The 20,314-nt window shown below is 46.2% G+C and overlaps 1 protein-coding gene across 1 annotated transcript in view; it reads right to left on the bottom strand.

The window, feature by feature from the left end:
- Positions 1-1,596, bottom strand: part of GABRA3 (gamma-aminobutyric acid type A receptor subunit alpha3) — a 230,157-nt gene extending 228,561 nt beyond the window's left edge. Inside the window, exon 1 of the mRNA XM_055122007.1 lies at positions 1,441-1,596. The gene's annotated coding sequence lies outside the window, so the exon portion shown is untranslated. The remainder of the gene's footprint in view (positions 1-1,440) is intronic.
- Between the last annotated feature and the right edge of the window lie 18,718 nt (positions 1,597-20,314).

The raw sequence follows: 20,314 nt of genomic DNA, 5'->3' as shown, positions 1-20,314 counted from the left end.
ACTCAGGCCCTTGGAAAATCAGAGCAAAGTCAGGCGGGCCAAAGGAGCAGCCTTTTGCCCAAGGTAAGATGGATGAAGTCACAGCAATGGAAAAGTCAAGACATTCCTTTCTGGGGAGATCAGGCTGGCCAAAAGAAAGCCAGGCGTGGGGGGGAACGTGCCCTCCAGGAACATGACCGAGTTTGCCTCCACACCCTCCAGCCGCCAGGCCGAGGCACTTTCAAACCCTTCCCATGGCACCTGGCACCTACACGTGCCTAGAGACAGAGGGACAAGCTACTGCCCTAGAAGGCTGCCCTGCTTCCTGGTCAGGAGCAGAGGCTTTAGAAAGCAGTGATCTGCATTCTCATTCCCAACCGGGACATTTCTTTACACTGCAGCCCTGGACAAGTTCCTTAACCTCTCTGTGCCCATTCACAGATCAGAAAACCAAGGATGCTCAGAGTCACATCTGCTTCAGTGAAAGGCATTGAATAGGCAGCCTGAGATCCACAACCAACCAAACAGCCAATTAGGATCTGGGATGTCCCAATCCCCACCAGGAGGAGCCCCCATCCAGCACCCACATCGGTCCAGAGTCTGCCATGCCTGGGCCCCTGCTGGTACCCACCAGGCCATTTACACCAGGACTGCTGCTCCCTGCCCAGCCCTCCCCAGTGCCCAAGGCCACCCCTGCCCCCACCAGGTCTCCAGCCATCAGGTGTTTGTCCCCTCCCTCCCAAGGGCACAGGCTTGGGATAGGGTGGGGGAAGCAGCCAGTTCAGCTGCAAGGGTTGCAGAGGGGGTGCCCTGGATTTTCCCAGCAGAAAGCAAGAGAAATATCCCAAGTTGCTGAGGGAACTCAGGCCAGGCCCCACAGCGGCTCTGGGGGCGGGTGGCGGGAGGTCTCCATCTGCTCTCCCGAAAGCCCATATTTACAACTTTGCACTCACTTGCAGCGGGGAGGGGGGTGGGAGGGGGCTGCACTGCCCGCCAGGGAGCCCTTCTGCAGAGAAAGAGTTAAAGGAGGAAGGAAGCTCCAGCCATTAGCCCATCCCCGGGCCTGGGGCTGTCTGCTGAGGCTAGGGGCCCGTCAGTGGCTTTCAGAGGCGCGGCCAGGGGCCCCCCAGCAATTAGCAAATTTGCAAGGTCAATGCTGACCGGCTTCCAAAGAGGAACAAAACAATTCCCTGACAATGAAGCAAACCGCACATTCACCAACGCTCCAGCCCGCTCCAGCCCCCTCTCCCCCACCACATTCACCCCCGCTCCCCGCGCCTCCCCGCCCAGATGCCCCCTCGGGGCCGCCACCCACCCGCCCCGCGGGGGACCCCGGGACCCCGGCTGCAGAGCCGCGTCCCTCCCCGGCCGAGCCAAGGAGACCATGCAGACGGGAGGGATGCTCGGCTCGGTGGCCGGGAGCCCCGGGCGGGGGAGGGGGAAGGCTGGCAGTCTGCTTACCGGGCGCCGGCCACTGCCCCGGCCAGCCGCGAGCGGTCCCGGGTGCGGGCACTGAACTAGTTGCAGGTTGCGCCCGGCCCGGCGGCTCCGCGGCTCCCTCGGCTCTGGCTCTGGCTGGGCGCGCTCTCGCGGCTCCGCTCAGCCTCCCGCCCTCCCTCGCCCGCGCCCTCCCGCGTTCCCTCCGACGCTCTCCGTCTCCCTCCCCACCCCCTCGCCTAGCCTGGCCACTGGCTGGCGCGGAGCTCGCGGCGCGGGGCTGACCGTTCCTCCAGGGTTCCGCGGGGAAATCCGGGCAGAGCCGAGCCCGCAGGAGGAAGGCTCCGTGGGGAACACAGTGGGGGCCACAGGCGGGGTCGGGGAACCCCCTTCCAGCCCCCGGGCAACACTGTCCACTACCGAGGACCACGACGGCCCGGGACAATGTACTTGGAAGACACGTTCAACAACCCTCGGGAAGAGGCAGGCGTCAACGCCCTGGGAGGCGGGGACATCGGCCCTCAGGGCGAGGTGGCACCTGGCCCTGTGGAAGAGGGCGAGGTGGCCATTGGCCCTGTGGAAGAGGTGGCCATCTACCTTCAAGGAGAGGTGGCCATCGGTCCACTGGAAGATGTGGTCATTGACCCTGATGCAGGGGTGGCTGTTGGCCCTCTGGAAGACGTGCTCATTGACCCTGTGGAACGGGTGGTCATTGGCCCTCTGGAAAACGTGATCATTGACCCTGACAGAGGAGTGGTCCTCTTCCCTGTGGAAGACGTGGTCATTGACCCTGAGGCTATCGACCCTCTGGAAGATGTGGTCATCGATCCTGAGGCCATCGACCCTCTGGAAAACGTGGTCATCGACCCTGAGGCCATGGACCCTGAGGGAAGGGTGGCCATCAGCACTCTGGAAGACATGGTCACCGACCCTGAGGGCGAGGTGACCATTGACCCTCTGGAAGACGTGATCATTGACCCTGAAGGACGGGTGGCCATCGGCCCTCTGGAAAACGTGGTCATCAATCCTCAGGGTGAGGTGGCCCTCAGCCCTCTGGAAGATATGGTTATCGACCCTGACAGAAGGGTAGCCATTGGCCCTCTGGAAGACGTGGTCATCGACCCTGATGGAGTGGTGGCCATTGGCCCTCTAGAAAACCTGATCATCGACCCTGAGGGAGGCTTGGCCATCTACCCTCTGGAGGATGTGGTCATTGACCCTGAGGGACGGGTGGCCATTGGCCATCTGGAAGATGTGGTCACCAACCCCCTGGAAGGGGTAACCATCCCCCCTCTGGAACATGTGGTCATCACCCCCCTAGAAGGGGTGGCTACCGGTCCTCTGGAAGAGGCAGTCATTGACTCCCAGGGAGGGCTGACCATTGGCCCTCTAGAAGAGGCGGTTTTCAACCCCCAGGGAGGGCTGGCCACCGGCCCTCAGCAAGAGGCGGTCATTGACCACCAGGGAAGGCCAGCCATCGGCCCTCAGCAAGAGGCAGTCATTGACCACCAGGGAAGGCCAGCCATCGGCCCTCAGCAAGAGGCGGTCATTGACCACCAGGGAAGGCCAGCCATCGGCCCTCAGCAAGAGGCGGTCATTGACCCCCAAGGAGGGCCCGCTATCAGCCCTCAGCAAGAGGCGGTCATCAACCCCCAGGGAAGGCCGGTCATCAGCCCTCTGGAACCAGCAGTCTTTGACCGCCAGGGACTCAGCCCTCAGCAGGGGGTGTTCAACAACCCCCAGGGAGGGCTGCCCATCCACCCTCTGGAACAGGGAGTCATCAACCCTCATGGAGGGCTGGCGATCGGCCCTCAGCAGGGGGTGTTCAACAGCCCTTTGGGAGGAGTACCCTTTGGCCCTCAGCAGGGGGTGTTCAACAGCCCTTTGGGAGGAGTACCTTTCGGCCCTCAGCAGGGGGTGTTCAACAGCCCTTTGGGAGGAGTAGCCTTCGGCCTTCAGCAGGGGGTGTTCAACAACCCTCTGGGAGGGCCAGCCATCGGTCCTCAGCAAGAGGCGGTCATCAACCCCCAGGGAGGGCCGGCCATCGGTCATCAGCAAGAGGCGGTCATCAACCCCCAGGGAGGGCCGGCCATCGCCATCGGTCCTCAGCAAGAGGCGGTCATCAACCCCCAGGGAGGGCCGGCCATCGGTCCTCAGCAAGAGGCGGTCATCAACCCCCAGGGAGGGCCGGCCATCGGTCCTCAGCAAGAGGCAGTCAATGACCCCCAGGGAGGGCCGGCCATCGGTCCTCAGCAGAGGGCCTTCAACAACCCCCTGGGAGGGCCGGCCATCGGTCCTCAGCAGGGGGCCTTCAACAACCCCCTGGGAGGAGTAACCTTCGGGCCTCTGGGAGGCATTGTCATCGGCCCTCTGGCACAGGTGGTCATCGACCCTCTGGGGCGGGTGACCATTGGCCCTCTGGTAGAGGTGTTCGTCAGCCCTCTGGCACAGGTGGTCATCAGTCCTCTGGCACAATTGGTCATTGGCCCTCTGCAATAGTTGGCACTGGCCCTCTGGGAGTTTGTCCTTGGTCCTCGGCCCTCTGGAAGACATGGTCATCAGCCCTCTGGAATAGGTGTTCATCGACCCGCCTGGAGAAGTGGTCATTGGCCCTTCAGGAGAGGTGGTTATTGACCCTCTGGCAGAGGTGATCATCAACCCTCTGGCAGAGGTGGTCATCAACCCTCGGCCAAGAACTGCTCCAGCGACGCCCACCCCCATCTGTTCCCAGCTGGTAGCTCCTGCTGGCGCACAGCAGCCTTCCCTTCTGAAGCCCCTGAGGGACTGAAGCAGTGGGGGCCTGTGGGTGAGTCTGCAAAAGCAGGATGTGGAAAGAGCTAGAAGGAGACTAATTAACTCAAATAGTAAAGAACAGTCTTCACAAGGGAGGAAAGAAAGTCATGCCGAGCACTGTAAAAATGCAGCAGAAGGTGGAAAGAGCTAGGCTAAGAATAAAATGAAGGAACTTAGTTGAGCCAGAGGTGTCAGAAGGGCAAGGAAAGGCACTCTGAGACCCAGATCTCTAAGACTGGAGATGCTCCAGGGGCAGACCATTGCCAAGATGATGAGTTGACATCAGTGCCTCCCAAATCGGGTAGCCCGTGAACCACTGAGGAGCTTCAGAGGGGAGATGGGGACAGACAGTGACACCCCACCGCCAGGGCTACACCCAGCTATACCAGATAGGCCAGTGGTGCTGGGCTTCAACCTCACAGCCTCACAATTGCAAGGTTGGGTGTGTGCTCAGCTCTTCCTTCCTCTGAGAATCGTTTGAGACCTTTGGATGTAGTGGCTCAGAGAGTGCCCTGTCCAGGCTTGATTCCAGCATGCCGCCAGGGCACAAACAGTGGGTGGAGCGAGGTGGCGCTCAGGGCTGGCGCTCTGAACCCACGGACATAGCGCAGTGTTCACCTGGGCGGAAAAAGACTTCTGCCAAACTTGTTCCAGATGCCTTATCCGTTCACCTCGATAAGTTATTCCCAAGTTGTGTGGGTCAAAGGACCGAGGTTGTGAATGATTTTTCATTTCCCATCTGCATGCATTGATATTGTCATCAAATGGAACAAAAATGCAAAACTGCAACATCAACTCTAAGCCCTCCCCTACCACCGCCAAAAACAATGGATCTTGGGCTTGAGTCCTGCCTTGGAAGTTTGCCTTGCTGTGTTATCTTCAACAAGTCACTTCTTAAATCGGACCCTCGTGAATTGTGGATGGATGTATCTGGTCTTGACCCATACTTGGAAACCTGAGACTCTAGCTCGAGACGGTAACTGCAGGCGAAGAAGGAGTTGAGAGTGAAGAGAAGCTACCGATTCCAAAGACTCTACAAAGGTGAGTGTTCACATGGGGCCCAAGCTACACTGGCATAATATTCCACCTCCCAGAGTATTCCAGGGACAGGAGAAATAGGAGCATGTGCACTCACTCTCAGGAAGCTTGAGGCTGCAACCACAGTATTTACTTGGCTAATGGGGGGATGGTTGGACACAAGGGTCCAAGCAGGGACTCCCTGAGCCCCCAGGCAATGCCAGGAGGCTCCAGCACTGTACCCAGCCATGGCAGAGGGACCATTTGAAGCCAGAAATGAACCAGGGTTGATCCCACTCAGGGCCAGCCTTAACTTCTGTCCTATTCTCTGGCTCCTGAAAGGTCTTAATCAAACTCCTCATACTGTGATTTCCAGAAAACTCTAGTCAGAAAGTGCATATGGTCATCAGGGCAATCTGAACTATGTTGTTGCGTGTGCTAAGTATCCCGGCCCCAAATGTACAGAGTGATTAGGACATAGTGGTAGGCACTGAAGATATTTTCCACAGTGTGCTGGTTTGATATAAACTACCAAGGTCTTGGATCCCCAGTACCTAATGTCTTAGTGCTCTCTCCTCCAGGGACACGCGTGTGCTCCACCCAGACTGTGTTCTTCTTCAAAAGTATACTTGAAATAGAGAGAGAAGTGGGGATGCCAGGTCAGATTCACTGTGGAAAATAACCCAAACATAACCATCTCATTGTGCACAGAGGAACTGGACTGCAGAAAACACCTAGCTGGCACAGTGTCAGACAAATCAGCACCCAGGCTGCTGACCCCACGATTTCAGTCAACCAAAGCAGCACAGAAGTTGTACACAAGGCAAGGATGTCTATACAGAACTATATTCATCCCTTCACGCCTGGGTAGACAATTTTGTGCACATTTGTTTGCATAAATGTCCACTGGATTTATTGGATTATCAACGTAGCAAAAAGCCAATTTTATGAAGTGACATAAGTGTGCTATGACTGTCCTAACAAATGACTGTAAATTTGGTGAATTTGGTGACTTAAAACAACAGAAATGTATTATCTCACAGTGCTGGTAGCCTGAGACTCTGGATAACAATTTTTCCTTGTTTCTTTCAGCATTTGATTGCCCGTGGCATTATGTTCATGTAACCATTACTACAACCTCTGTCTCTATCTTCACAAGATTCATTTTGTGTGTTTGTGTGATCAAGTTTCCCTATTTTTTCTCCTACTGATGTCACCCATTGGTTTGTAAGGTGTATCTTTTTGCAGAAGTATCATATCTCAAGATCTTTCATATCTTCTGCAAAGATTGTGCACACTGAGATAAGATGACATCCTTCTATTCTTGGTAGATATAAAATTCTGGGAGATATTATTCAATCTACCACAGTTGACAACATTGATTTTGGTTTAATAAAGATACTAATTAAATAAATCATAGAGTGTCATCATTTTTAAAAAAAACTAATTTGTAATTTTTGAGCCACACCTAGCAGTGCTCAAAAATTACTCCCAGCTCTGTACTCAGGACTCACTCATGGCAGTGCTTGGCAGATCATACAGTATTAGGATTGAACCAGAGTCTTCTTCATGCAAAGCAGGCACTCACTCCAGTGAGCCATCTCTCTGACACTGAGAAAAGATATTTTAGTTCAAAGAAGACAGGTAAATATATTTTTACAAGAAAAAATCTTACTTGAATCAAGCAATTCAAACTGTGCAAATAGTAATAAAATTTTCATAAGTGCATTCATTTCACTAAAAGCCACAGAAAACTTGACTGGGACCCTTATGAAAGTAGTGGAACAATTTGTATCAAGCCAATCCACCTTGAGATAACAACCATAAACTGTGTGATGGCTATAGAGAAAGTACAGAGCAACCCTTGTTTGCCTTGTACTCAGCCAACTGAACCCTGGGTATGGTACATGGTCCCCAGACCACCATCAGGACTGAGCCCCTAAGCACAGAGTGAGGAATGAGTCCTGAATACTGGCTGTAGCCCCAAGCCTGACAACAACAATAATAAACAACTTTGGACAACGATCAGAACGTACTATGATCCCAGTAACAAAAGAGTAACTTGGGGGAAGTTGACAAGTAAAAGGATGAAACAATGCTAGGTGAGTTAATTTTTGAGAATTTTTGCTTGAGGGAAGTCCCCCTATCCAAAGCAGAAACTAAAATTTTATCAAAACAAGTGTTATAGCTTGGACATGTTGAACAATCTACTGTGTAAGAAAAAGAAATAAAAGACTGACTCATAGCACTTTCCAATTTCCATAGTGTAAATATGCCTGCCATGGCCATTCTTTTCACATGGTGTTGGGAAGAGAAATTTGCAGTTTCCTTTCTCCAGGTCAGTGCACTGGGTAACACAACCAACTGTTCAGTCTCAGGGGCTTCAAGAACCGGAAGGCCAAGTTCAGGGGGGCCACTGAAACCAGATTGTGAGGAAAGACAAAACTGGAGAGAAATGCAGAATGAGAGACCCAATTCTGTAGAGAAACTCCCCCAAATATCAGGTGGAATAAAAAATAATGCATATGAGGGCAGAATGCAAAGAGCCTACATAAAACTTAATTAAACCAAGTTCTTCTTCCACCACATGGGAGTTTGGGTTTCAGTTCAGCCACATTAGCTGCCAATACAAACAAAATAACAATACATACAAATGTAGATGAGAGGATGCTACAGTAGATCATTCACAAAGCTCAGGGTATGCTCCAAATTTACTTTTAAATAAAACAAATTATTTTCCTAAACCCAAGTAAAGAGGCAGTCATCAGCCTAAGATGGATCCGATGTTGGAATTGACAGCCAAGAGTTTAACATCATCTCTCACAGCTTTACCAATGGACGAATGAGAAAAATACGCATTTAATAAATGAGCAAGTAGGGGCTGGAGTGATAGCACAGCGGGTAGTGTGTTTTCCTTGTACGAGGCCGAACCGGGTTCGATCACCAGCATCCCATATGGTCCTCTGAACACCGCCAGGAGTAGTTCCTGAGTGCAGAGACAGGAGAATCCCCTATGCATTGTCGTGTGTGACACAAAAAGCAAAAAATAAATAAGCAAATAGAAAATCACAGTAGGGATATAAAACAATGTAAAAGGATCAGATGCGAATTTCTAGAATTGAAATCAAATTTTCTTATGTAAAATTCACTGGCTAGGCATAAAAGCAATTTGGAAGTGTAAAATGAAAAATAAATTAAGGATAAATTAAAAGATATTGAGTTCAAAGTATATATAGAGGAAAGACTAAAAAAAAGATGAACAAAGCCTTAGTGATCTGATGGATAATTTAAAAGTCATAAAATAAATCTAGTCGGAGGGGCTGGAGAGATGAGTGCACAGATTAGGCACTTGCCTTGCATATGGCCAACCCGATCCCCAGCACCCCATCTGTACCCCCTCACTCAGTTCCTGAGTGTAGAGCCCATGAGCATCTGCGGGCACTTAAAATAAATAAATAGATTTGGAGTCCTAGAACGCTAGAAAGAAAAAATATTTACAGGCTGGGAGTTGGAAAGGTGCTGACATGCGCTAGGCAGGTGCCAGACTGGGTTTGAATCCCAGCATCCAAGGCCCCGCAGAGTAAGTATCACGTCATCAGGTCTTTGCATTGAAACTCTGACCTGGTTGTTTGAGAAGCGTCTTGAGCACCACCTGGGAGCCCCACTCCCAATGGATTTTGGAAAATAATTCCAGAAAATAGATAAGAAAATGACAACGGTGAATGGGCATGTGTCCTTTGGTGGGGAGAGGGGGAAACATGGGAACACAATAAACGGAAACATTGTAGCCATTTTACCTAAACTATCACAAAACTCTTAATGAAATAATGTCAGAATTACTTCCAAAACAAAATAAATGAAAATTCTGGGTACAAAGAGGGTAGAGGATGCAAAGCAAGATGCCATGGCCAGGTACATTATAGTGAAATATAAAGGGGAAGCATTAACAAACTTTGAAAATAATATCCCCAGATAGAAAAATTCATTGGATGTTTAGCCTTTTACCTGTAAAAGTCACCTTTAAAATCTGAAATCAAAAGTTTAATAATGTAGCTCTTTTTCACCCAGCAAAAATATCCTGTATGTGTACAGATAGAATAATGACATTGTCCATTCCATGAGAGTTAGGACAATTTGTCACCAACATACTGGATAGCAGTGTAAGTGGATAAGGAAATTCTAACCTCTTTTCCCTAGAATGCTAGGGATGACACTAAGACTTCTTAATTGTCAGGCTCTGCCACTGGGCGCTACAGTCCATTCTAAAGTCAATGCTGTTTAAACATGAAAGCTTGTAACTATCTCACAGTGATAAAATAAAAGTGAAAAAAACTTAAAATATTTTTAAAAAGTCAATGTTGTGCCAGAGTGATAGTATAGCACCTAGGACGTTTACTTTGCACGCAGCTGACCCGGGTTCGATCCCTGGCATCCCATATGGTCCCCCAAGCACCTCGAGGAGTAATTCCTGAGTGCAGAGCCAGGAGTAACCCCTTAGCATCGCTGGGTGTGGCCCAAAAAGCAAAAAAAAGTAAAGTCAATGTTTATCTCTAAAAGAAAGCATGGCAAATGGAAAGACAGATCTCAGATGGAAATGAATGTCAGCAATAACGATATGCAGATAAATGTTTTCTCTTGGTATTTCTGAGAAATTATATATGCATGTGTATACGGATATCAAAAGAAAAAAGTCTAACATAATATTTCAGTCAGTAGAATGGACTAGATATAGTTAAGGGTGGGGACAAGCCACAGTCCATATTTGACAGGAGAGTACAATACTGACTCTAAGCAAACTTTGGAAACTGAAGGATGGACTTAGCAATTTCCAGCTCCCTGGGTAAGGTGCTCATCCTAGCAATGTATATAAACCCAGACCAGCTGATGAAACAAATTCTACACATGAGAGGTGACACACAGGGTACAAGCTGCCCTTGAAGACGCAGACCCGTGACTGCTCGGGCTGCCACCAACACCCACAGCAGAGCTGCCTGGGCACCAGCGCTGAGGCTGGGGAACAGGAGTAGGAATTGATAAGTGATGCTGCAATCGGATGAACTGGCTCATTCTGGGTAAGTAAGCAAGTGAAGAAAACTTCCAGAGATTTCCGGGAGAGAGGCAGCAGTGCAGTATGGCCAGGGCAAAGCTGGCGGAGGGACGGCAGTTCTCAGCATCGGAACAGCCGTCGGGGTTACATTTCTGCTGTGAGTAAATGTGGGTGCATCATTCAATAAAACCAGCAGGTCGTGGCGTCTGGGGTGGGACTCATGAGGGTGGTGGCAGCAATGCTACCAGCGGGCAGGGTACTATGAGAATTTGAATGTGGCCCAGCGGGGCTCTTTGGGGGGCACCCTGGGTTGTCATGAGGGAGGGAGCCCCAGCGATTCGCTGCCAGTGGGGTGTCCCACCACCATTTCTTGCTGGGACCAGCCCATGCCTCCTGAAGCATACTCTGGAGGACAACCTCCCTGAGCGCCAACTGTCTGGGGACCCAGGATGGCGCATGTGTCCCCCGGTCAGGCTCTGCAGGACTGGTAGCTGCAGCCCACCCAGAGTGCCCAGGCCATGAATGGTAGCAGCTCTGACTCCTGTCCTGGTCCCTGCTAAGGCAGCTGCTGCTGCTAACACTGGGGCTCAGGGAGCATGGCGCCACCAGCAGGTCAACCAGGACCCATTAGGTGAATGCATCAGCAGCCTGATGTTGCCTTCAGGGTTCCTGATATCCCCAAACCACCACTGTACCTCTGGCCAGACTCCAACAAACCAAGATTGCTGAATCTTGGTTTGTTGGAGTCTAATCTGCTGAAAATTTCCAATAATCTGCTGAAAATTCCCAAGAAATTAGACTTCCAAAAGTTAGGTATGTGGGAACCACACCCACAAAACCACTCTGCTCAGCCATACACGTTCATTTATCAGCCTTACTTCAGAGAATCAGAAATAAATCTCGAAAGAGATCAAAAGCCGCAGTTAATCTCAGACTTGCACAAGGCTGAACTTACCAGTGTGAGATGGGTTAGGGTGGTGCCCGCCAAATAGAGCCCCACAGTCCAAAATCACTGCCATGCCTCAAGCTGGACTCCACGGTCTCAGGATTAACCTCACCGAGCTATTAATCTGCTGAAAATTCAGGTATGTGGTTTTTGTGACTGAGATCTCCAGGTTTTATCAGGGTCAGGATGGGCTACCTACCGCCACTTCCCTGTACTTCCAGAAGCCTTGGCAATCACATTCACACCTCAAAGTCTCTACCCAGTGAAAAAAGCATGAAAGCTACTCCAGTTGTAGTTTCCCAACAAAAATACTTAACGCCCTGAACAAACATAATGACCTCTTAGTATCTGTATTGCAAACCATAATGCACAAAAGGGGAGAGATAGAGAAAGAAAGGTGTCTACCATAGAGACAGGCTGTGGGAGGGGGTTGAGGATGTGGGAGGTGGTAGGAGGGAAACTGGGGACATTGGTGGTGGGAAATGTACACTGGTGAATGAGTGCTGGAACATTATATGACTGAAACCCAATTATAAAGAGCTTTGTGATGGTCTATCTCACAGTGATTCAATCAAAAAAAATTTTTTGTTGTTGAGAGAGAGTAAGAAGGAAATTGTCATAGAGGCAGGGGGTGGGATGGGATGGGGGTGGTGGCAGTGATACTGAGGACATTGGTGGTGGAAAATGTATACTGGTGAATGAATGTATGTTTGACCATTTTGTGACTGAAACGCAATCATGAAAGCTTTGAAAGTGTATCTCATGGTGATTCAATTTAAGAAAAGGGAGGAGGGAATTCCAGAGAAGAGCTCAGAGTGATAGTGGAGCTGGTCAGGCATTTACCTGGCATGTGACCAATTCAGGAGCCATCCCTGGCATCCCATATGATCCCCCATGCACCACCAGGAGCAATTCATGAGTACAGAATGAGGAGGAAACCCCCTAGAATAGCCAGGTGTGACCCAAAAAGCCAAAATAAGTTCCAGGGAGAGCAGACGTGGGTTCATTCCCCAAATTCTCATACGATGCCCCAAGCACTGTAGGGTGTGATCCCTGAGAACCAAACCAAGATTAGCTTCTGAGCACTGCCAGGTGCAGTCCCGAAACCAAAAACCTTCCAGGGAGCCTTCCTAAGGCTCCCCCACAGTATTGCAGGGTTTACTACCAGAAATATGCCAAGGTTTCCATCCTAAATACCGGTAGGAAATCCCACACTCTTTTCCAATTGGGGGACAAGGGATATTTTTGTTGTGGGGGGTTGTTTTATGAATGGGGGTCAAAGCTTGGACCTCATTTTGAGTTGGAACATCGAATGATTGAAACTGAGTTTTCAATAAGGATTGAAATAGGGATCTCCAAAACTGAGTGTCTCTGGGTGCAGAGGAACCTGCTAACCATACACTGATGTCTGATGTTATAGACCCCACCCCACTCCCTCACCTTCCCACCACACTACTAAAGCCCTATCCATATGCAGAAGTTAACATATGCTATCCATCAAGAAAAATCATCAGGAATGCTAAAAAGGTAAAAACAATTACACAATTTGAAGAATCAGAGTATGCATCAAAACAGTCATGACAAGAATGCTTGAAGTATCAGACAGGAAATTGAAACAAGTATGATTAATATGCTAAGTACTCTAATGGATAAAGTAGGCAGCATGAAAGAACAGATGGACACTGTAAGCAGACACAGAAATTCTAAGAAAGAACTAAACAGAAATGCCAGAGATAAAGAAAAATACTATAACAGAAATGAAAAATGCCTGGAAGGGGGCCCATTTGAAACAGGACATGCGTGAAGAGAGAATCTGAGCTAGAATATATAGCAATAAAAACTCCAAAACCTAAAAGCAAAGACAACAAAGACTGGAAAAAATATAGAACAGACGGGGCCAAAATAATAGCACAGCGGGTAGGGCATTTGCCTTTCACACAGCCGATCCGGGTTCGATTTCCAGCATCCCATATGGTCTCCTGAGCAACACCAAGAGTAATTCTTGAGTGTAGAGCCAAGAGTAACCCCTGAGCACCTCTGGGTGTAACCCAAAAAAGCAAAAACAAATAGAACAGATGATCCAAGGATTTGGAATAACTACACAAATTGTAACATATGTGCAATAGAAATACCAGATGGAGAAGAAAGGGGCAGAAGAAATATTTGAAACAATAATGACTGAGAATTTTCCCAAAATAATGTCAGACACTAAACTGCAAATTCAGGAAGCTCTGAGAATACCAGACAAGAAGAACGCCCCCCCCCTCAATCCAACTAAGCACATCGACGTCAAACTGCAGAAGGTCAATGGGGAAAATCTAATTCCAATCACTCTAAGTCTATAATGGAGTTCGAAATCAGACATTGTCTTGGCTTTGTATTTAGAATTTCACTGGGTATCAAAGATCTTTTGTTATGCTACACAAACATCAGAACTGTATTTTATTTTATGAACAGACACTGGAATTTTATAGGATTACCTGGTACCAATGAATGACTTTGGAAATTGTGATCGTTTTAGCATTATTCATTTTTCCATATAATGAACACTAGATTCTTTGTATTTGTATCTTCAATTTCTTTCATTAAAATCTTACATTTGTTACACAGATTTTTCAGTATCTTGATTAAATTTATTAGTCATGATTGATGCTATTGTAAAACAGACAGTCCTTATATTTCAGATATTTTATTGCTAGTCTGTAGAAATGCAATTGATTTCTGAATATTTATTTATGTATCCTACAACTTTACTGGATGCTTTGATTAGTTCCAATAGTTATTTGGTTGAGTATTTAGTGTTTTGTACATTAGTTATAAATTTTTATTTGCATCTTGCCTTTTGGTTTGGGTGCCTTTAGTTTGTTGAAATAAAATGGTTTTATTTGGGAATTATGTGAGATAACAGGGAGACCCATGGAGTTAAAAACAAAAAGGAGTTACCCAGGTTAGGTTGCAGTCAGTTTTGGAGTAGAATGTCCTGTTTCTTTGTCTTATCAAATTACTTTAGCTAAGATTTCAAGTATTCTGCAGAATATGTGGGGAGGTGTCATCCCACTCTCATCTCTATTGGAGAAGAAATGTTTCCCATTGTGTTGTTGAATTAAGTTTGTTAGTAAGTTGCTTGAATATTTGCATATATGTTGATAAAAATAATGCCCTATAGTTTTATATGTAGCGTCCATTCACAAGAATAAATGAAAGACCACTGGAATGTGCAAAGCTGATAAGCAGATGAGGGGCTGGAGAAATAGCACAGCGGGTAGGCCGTTTGCCTTGCACATGGTTGACCTGGGTTCGATTCCCAGCATCCCATATTGTCCCCTGAGCACCATCAGGAGTAATTCCTGAGTGCAGAGCCAGGAGTAACCCCTGTGCATCGCCAGGTGTGACTCAAAAAAGCAAAAAAAAAAGCTGATAGGCAGAGTGGGTTGGGGTGTTAGGGGAGAAGAAGGTAGAACTATTGGGGATGGAATATGGGAACACTAGTGGAGGGAAGTTGACACTGATGGTGGGATTGGTGCTGAAATACTATATACCTAAAACTCAATATCAATAACTTTGTAAATCACAGCTCTTTAATTAATTTTTTAATTCTAAAGAATAAATGAAAGACCAATTTATATTTAGTGTTGTCAAGTATGTAGAAATAAATGAGACTACACTGAAAAACTGACAGATTCTTACAAAATTTAACATTTTATTGGATCTTATCTACAGTCTAGTAATCATACTCATTTTATATAACAAATAGAAAGAAAATCATATGTTAAGAAGACTTGGGCAAGAAGACTAACAGCCACTTGTGTTCATAAAAAATACCTGATAGTGTAGATAGTCATCCCATTGCTTATCGATTTGTTCGAGCGGGCACCAGTAACGTCTCTCATTGAAAGACTTATTGTTACTGTTTTTGGCATATCCAATACGCACTGGTAGCTTGCCAGGCTTTGTCACGCGGGCTTGATACTCTCGGTAGCTTACTAGGCTCTCCGAGAGGGGTGGAGGAATCGAACTCGGGTCGGCTAAATGAAAGGCGAACGCCCAACCACTGTGCTATCTCTCCAGCCCCAAATACCTAATAATGAAGGTAAAACAAAAATCTAAAAAATGGATAAATTATGGCAGTTATACAATAGAGTATAACTGAATAGATTCAGTAGTAAAATGAACAAACTACTTAAAAATACTACATTTACTGATCTCAAAAATTGTGATGCCTGGAGAAAAAAGCAGACAGCTAATTCCCTTTCCCCACATCCCTGCCAGCACTGGTTGTTTCTATTCTTGTTGATGTGTGCTTGTCTCACTGGTGTGATCTATTGTTTTGTGTATTTTTCTAATAATAAGTACTGAGAACACTTTTTAACATTTTTTGGCAATCTCTATGTCATTTTGGAGGAAGTGTCTGTCCAGTTCTGTTCCCCATTTTCAGATATTTGGGGGATTAAGTTTTGTAAGTAATTAACAAAGTACCTCGTGTATCTTGGATATTAGCTCTTGGTCAAATGTGTGATGCTAATATATATCCTCCTACTCTTTATTCTAGACAGCTTCTCTTTGGTGGTGCAGAAGCTTCTTGGTTTAACATAATATCATTTGTTTCTTTTTGTTTCTATTGGCTTGGCCAATGGAATTTAGCAATGGAAGTTGCCTTGAGAATCAGTAATGTGAGTTCTGTCTATATTTTCCTCAATGTAATTTATGAATTTGGGTCAAATATCATTATATTTAATACATTTTGAATTAAAATTATGAATTAACTTTTGGGGGGATGTGTCAACACTGGATGATGCTCAGGAGTTACTCTTGGCTTTGCACCCTGGAATTACTCATAGCAGTGCTTGAGGGACCATATAGGGTGCCAGGGATCAAACCCAGGTTGGCCAAGTATAAGGCAAGAGCCCTAAACACTATATTGTCTCTCAAGTCCCATTTTGATTAACTTTTTATGTGGTCTGAGTTCCTGTTTTTGCATGTGACTGATATTTCCATCATAAGTTGTAACAGAGGCTTCTTTTGCTTCACTTCACGCACTTATACCTTTTGTCAAATATTATCTGTACATATACTTGCAGGTGTGTATCTAGTCCATTTATATGAGTGTCTAACTTTATTCCAGTACCACACAGTCTTGATAACTATAGCTTTAGAATATGAAGAAACACAGTAAGGGAATAATGAATGACCAAGGGTAGAAGTTCTGTTGATTTTCCTATAGAACAAACGTCACTAAGATGGTGGGGCAGAGGGACAGGAAAGGACCAGGACATATTTGTAGATAGATGCATACAAGCTGCTGGTGGAAGTGGTGTTGGAACATTTTATGGGAAGAAACTTTAGTATTCACAGTATTGTCTTATTTATTTCAAAAAATTAAGTCTTTTAATGAAAATTTTTAAATAAAAATAATAAAATAAATATGAAGGAGGGAACAAGGATGTAGCTCAATGGTGGAATACACGCTTTATGTGTGTATGTATTGTATATAATGATTTGGGTTTAATCTCTGGCACAAAACATAAATGTAAGAAGGAAGCATAAAATTCTCATTATTCATAGATTGTACTAGTGAGTACAAATACTAGTCTTTTGGAACTGTGTATAAAGTGTTTATGAAGGAACTTTCATTAAATGACTGGGTTAAAAATTATATACAAGATCAATTTAGTTCTATAAATTAAAAAGAACCATTTTTCATTAAAAGGGATCAGACAGTTCACAATGGGAACTATGCCTGATATGTGTTCAATAGAACTGGGAAGTGAGGGGAGGCAGGCAGGAAAGGGGGTCATCGTAAAATGTGGCAAGATCCTGTAACACTGGTATATGGATTCATGTAGTCTGCGACTTCAATAATATTGACCCCAGTTATAACCGCATCAAGCACAGCTATCAAGAAATGCTTTATAAGAAAATGTCATGACATTGAAGCTAAAGGCATCTTCAAAGATGAAATACCACTGACCAGGCACGTGGAATCAAACATAAACAATTGGAACTACATTAAACTAAGAAGCTTCTGCACCTCAAAATAAACAGTGTCTAAGATACAAAGTCCACAGAATGAAAAAAAAAATATTTACCCAATACCCATCTGATAAAGGGTTAATATCAGTTATTTAAGACACTGGTAGAACTTTACAAGAAAAAACCACCAAACCCCACCAAAAAATAAGGAGACAAAAGGAAACTTCTTCGAAGAAGAAATTCAAATGGCCAAAAGGTACATGAAAAATGCTCACTAACCAGCAGGGAGATGTAAATCAAAACAACAATGAAATATTATCTCACACCACAGAGACTGGCACATATCTGAAAGAACAAGAGCAACCAGTGCTGGCACAGATGCGGGGAGAAAGGGACTCTCCTTCGCTGTTGGTAGCAATGCTGACTTATCTAGAGTTTTTGGAAAGCAGTATGGACATTCCTCAAAAAACTAGATTATTGAGCTCCCATTAGACCCAGCAATACCACTTCTGGGAATACACCTTGTGTGCATAAACACACAGACACAAACGTCATCTGCACTACTATGTTTATTGCAGCACCATTCACAATAGCCAGAATCTGTAAACAACCAGAGTGCCCAAGAAAGCATGACTGGATAAAAAACCATGATACACAACGGTATCTTAAAGAAGACTTAAAGAAGGCCTTCGATTCTGTTAAGACTGAGGAGGTCATCGAATCCCTGGCCAAACAGGGCATTCAAACTCAGCATATCAAAATACTCCAAGAGCTGTATTGTGGATTCACCACCAGGATCTCACCATTCAACAAGGAAGTGATCATTGATGTAAAGAGAGGGGTGCGCCAGGGTGATACCATTTCACTGAAACTCTTCAGTGTCGCCCTTGAGAACATCATGCAACGACTGGAATGGGAAAGAATAGGAGTGAAGATAGATGGTCAGCAATTACACTACCTCCGCTTCGCTGATGACATCATTCTCATAACGCCAAACATTAGCCAAGCGGCACAAATGCTGGCCGACTTCGACCACGAGTGTGGAAAGGTCGGATTGCAGCTGAATGTCAACAAGACGATGTTCATGAAAAAACGAACTGGTCCCTGAAGCTCCATTTGCTGTCAATGGAACGAATATCTCCAAATGCAGCAGCTGTGTGTACCTGGGTCGAGAAATCAATATGAGGAATGACTTGGTGCCAGAACTGCACAGGAGCAAGAGAGCAGCGTGGTATGCATTCAAGAGCATCGAAGAGGTGGTTAAGAGAACGAAGAACCTCCGACTCCGGGCACATCTTGTCAATTCCACTATTCTTCCTGCACTAATATATGCCTCAGAGACCTGGACCCTACGCAAACAGGATGAGAATGCTATTAGGATATCCCAAAGAGGAATTGAAAGAGCTATGCTGGGAATATCACATCTCACTCAAGTGGAGAAGGAATCTGGAGTTCTGACCTCCGTCGATGGTCAAAAATCAGGGATGCTGTCTCGTTTGCCAAGGCATAAAAAAATCAGATGGGCCGGTCATGTAATGTGATTCAGAGACGACCGCTGGACTAGAGCTGTTACTGACTGGATTTCACGGAACGACAGAAGACCTTGTGGCCACCCACCAACTAGATGGTCAGATTTATTCGTCAAGTCCCTGAATGAACGATTTGAGGCTCTTTCTGTTCCTGGAGCAATCAGATATCATTGTGCTGCACTAGCACACGACAGGGACAAATGGAGATGTTACTGGTGCCCGCTTGAGCAAATCGAAGATCAACGGGACTACAAGTGATACAAGTGAGTGATACACAACGGTATGCAATGGAATACAGATGGTACACAATTAAACACTATACAGCTGTTAGAAGAATGAGGTCATGGAATTCGTTTAAAAATGGATGGACATGGAAAGTATCATACTGAGTGAAATGAGTCAGGAGAGAGATAGATATAGAATGACTGCATTCATTTGTGAGATATTATATGTAATATATAATGTGGCAAATGTGACATATATGTGGGGGTGGGGGATCCAGGATATCTAAGTCCAGGATAAGCAGAGGCCAGGAAGACTGGTCAATGGATGGCAGATTGCCACAAGAGTGGGGGGAAGTGGTCAGGGGCGACAAAGGGCAGTTAGAGTAGGAACGAACATGACAATAGTTGGAAATGATCATTTTCACAAGAACTGAGTGTTGAAAGTTGGTAAAGGGATATACCTGATAACCTTTCATTATCTGTCTTATAGACCATAAGGCTCTTAGGGACAGGGGGTGGGGGGAAGAAGTTCCTGCCACAGAGGCAGGCAGGGTGGCAGTGGGTGGGAGGGAAACCGGGACTATTAATGGTAGGAAATGTACACTGGTGAATGGATGGGTGTTGGAACATTATATGATTGAAACCCAATCATGAACAACTTTGGAACTGTGCACATAACTGTGATTCAATAAAATTTTTTTATTGTCTTGAGAGGCAACAGTCCTCAACAACCGAAAATTATGGATAATTTACAACAATCATAATTTGAAAGATAGTAGTGGAAACAACAAAAATAAGTTAATTTCCAAGGAAGGGAAAACTTTTTCAATGAGAATGGACCATTCCCAATTGTATGTTCTCAACTCTGAGAACAGGCTAGGGTTCAGGGTTATCCCTGCAAAAGTGCTCTGGAGAAAGAAAATGCGGGAATGTGAGCTGGGGAGAAGGTACTACAGTGGCTCGGGTGCTTGCCTTACACATAGCACCCTGCAAGAAGTCACACCTAAGCACAGAGCCAGGAGGAAGAACTGAATACCTCGGGGTATGGCCCAAAAACAAATGCAAGAGAAAAGGGCAGAAAACCTCTTTTCGTTTTTAATTTTTAATTTTTAATGAATCACCGTGAGGTATTTAGTTATAGACTTACAAACTTTTGTGATTACAATGATCGAGTACTCATCCCTCCACCAGTGCCCATTCTCCATCACTAATGATCCCAGTATCCCTCTCGCCACCCCCCACCACCACACGCCCCCTCTGTCCGCTTCTGTGGAAGGTTCATTCCCTTTTACTCTCTCTCTCTCTCTCTCTCACTCTCTCTCTCCTTTTGGATGTTATGGTTCACAATACAGGTACCAAGGGGCCATCATGG

Source organism: Sorex araneus, chromosome X (genome assembly GCF_027595985.1).
Source record: "Sorex araneus isolate mSorAra2 chromosome X, mSorAra2.pri, whole genome shotgun sequence".
Taxonomy (NCBI): Eukaryota; Metazoa; Chordata; class Mammalia; order Eulipotyphla; family Soricidae; genus Sorex; species Sorex araneus.
Note: the sequence above shows the minus strand (reverse complement) of the source record. Positions and strands in the feature narration are given on the sequence as shown.